Genomic DNA, 2566 nt, shown 5'->3' with positions numbered 1-2566 from the left:
TCTGTTTTCATCTGTGTTGGTGAATCTTTTGCAATTTGTTTAATGAACAATGGAGACTGCAAAGAAGAAAGTTGTAGGTGGGATCGGTGTATTAGCGGCTGGCTGTAGCAACACAACCAGGAGGACTTTGACTTGGATAGCAGACACGCTAGCCGACGCTAGCCGCCGACCGCACGGATGATCGTGGTGAAGTCCTTCGTCCTTCCGTCGATCGCTGGAACGCAGGTGAGCACGGGTGTTGATGAGCAGATGAGTTCTGGCTGGCGAAGGTGGAGCGCTAATGTTTTTAGCATAGCTCTGTGAAGTCCCGTTGCTAAGTTAGCTTCAATGGCAGCGTTAGCAACAGCCTTGTTAAGCTTCGCCAAGCTGGGAATTATTAACCGTGTATTTACATGTCCATGGTTTAATAGTATTGTTGATCGTCTGTCTATCCTTCCAGTCAGGGATTTATTTATTTAGTTTCTATCTGCATTTGAGCCCGATGCTATCACGTTAGCTCAGTAGCTAAAGAGCTTCGCCGATGTATTGTCGTGGGAATAAAAGTCACTGTGAATGTCCATTTCGCGTTCTCGGCTCTCATTTTCAAGAGGATATAGTAACCGAGGTGGTTTAAAATACAAATCCGTGATCCACAATAGAAAAAGGAGAAAGTGTGGAATCCAATGAACTCTTGCACCTAAGTTACGGTCAGAGCGAAAAAAGATACGTCCTGCACTGCATTCTAGTCCTTCACTCTCACTTTCCTCATCCACAAATCTTTCATCCTCGCTCAAATTAACGGGGTAATCGTCGCTTTCTCGGTCCGAATCTCTCTCGCTGCATTGTAAACAATGGGGAAATGTGAGGAGTCCTTCCTCCGGTGACGTCACGCTACTTCCAGTATAGGCAAGGCTTTTTTTATTATCAGCGACCAAAAGTTGCGACCTTTATCGTCGTTGTTCTCTACTAAATCCTTTCGGCAAAAATATGGCAATATCGCGAAATGATCAAGTATGACACATAGAATGGATCTGCTATCCCCGTTTAAATAAAAAAAAAACATTTCAGTAGGCCTTTAAACATATAGACTTAAAAGTGCACTAGAATGTGCCTTTTTTGTGAGTATGTTGAGCATGAATCTGCCGTTGAGTAGGTTTGCTCTCTTCCCTCGGCAGCGGCGCAGACGCCGCCTGTGTAAATCCCGATGGTAAATCCCCATTGAAGCCGGAGCTTCGGCGCTTGGAAGCTCACGGCGAGAACGTAAGACCCTGATTGGATAACGGGCAACAAAACATCACTACCTGGGAAGCTGAGCGTCTCTGGGGGTCTGTGAGTTAGTGGGCTGGCCTCGGCTGACCTGGTACTGTATATATATATATATATATATATATATATATATATATATATATATATATATATATATATATATATATATATATATATATATATATATATATATATATATATATATATATCCATAAATATGTATATTAGGGCTGCAACTGACGATTAATTTGATAATCGATTAATCTGTCGATTATTGTTTCGATTAATCAATTAATAATCGGATAAAAGAGACTAACTACATTTCTATCCTTTCCAGTATTTTATTGAAAAAAAACAGCATACTGGCACCATACTTATTTTGATTAGTGTTTCTCAGCTGTTTGTACATGTTGCAGTTTATAAATAAAGGTTTATTTAAAAATAAAAATTAAAAAAATTAAAAATTAAAAAAAAAATGCCTCTGCGCATGCGCATATATATATATATATATATATATATATATATATATATATATATATATATATATATATATATATATATATATATATATATATATATATATATATATATATATATATATATATATATATATATATATATATATATATATATATATATATTCGGGCTGCAACATCTAATCGATTAAAATCGATTATTAAAATAGTTGCCGATTAATTTAGTCATCGATTTGTTGGATCTATGCTATGCGCATGCGCAGAGTTTTTTTTTTTTTTAAATAAACCTTTATTTATAAACTGCAACATTTACAAACAGCTGAGAAACAATAATCAAAATAAGTATGGTGCCAGTATGCTGTTTTTTTTCAATAAAATACTGGGTGGGATAGAAATGTAATTTGTCTCTTTTATCCGATTATTAATCGATTAATCGAAGTAATAATCGACAGATTAATCGCCAGGCTTCTGCATGATGATTGGATGATCCGTTTTAGGCCGAGTCCCTTCTTGAACGACAGCGAATTGTCAGTGATCCTGAAACATGAACCACCGACGGAGCATTTTTTTCAAGTTTCATTCTGTTGTCCCGAGTTGATCTGGAGACTTTTCCGATCCTCTTTGGGACTTTTTTTCTTTGTTAAAAAACGACCAAAGACAAACCTCGCGTCTTTTTCTGGTGTTCTACGAGACTTTTACTCGGACTTCTGTCGCTCTGCGGTTTTTGATTGATTGATTGAAACTTTTATTAGTAGATTGCACAGTAGAGTACATATTCCGTACAATTGACCATTAAATGGTAACACCCGAATAAGTTTTTCAACTTGTTTAAGTCGGGGTCCACG

Source organism: Entelurus aequoreus, linkage group LG13 (genome assembly GCF_033978785.1).
Source record: "Entelurus aequoreus isolate RoL-2023_Sb linkage group LG13, RoL_Eaeq_v1.1, whole genome shotgun sequence".
NCBI classification, from domain to species: domain Eukaryota; kingdom Metazoa; phylum Chordata; class Actinopteri; order Syngnathiformes; family Syngnathidae; genus Entelurus; species Entelurus aequoreus.
This window is presented reverse-complemented; position numbering follows the sequence as displayed.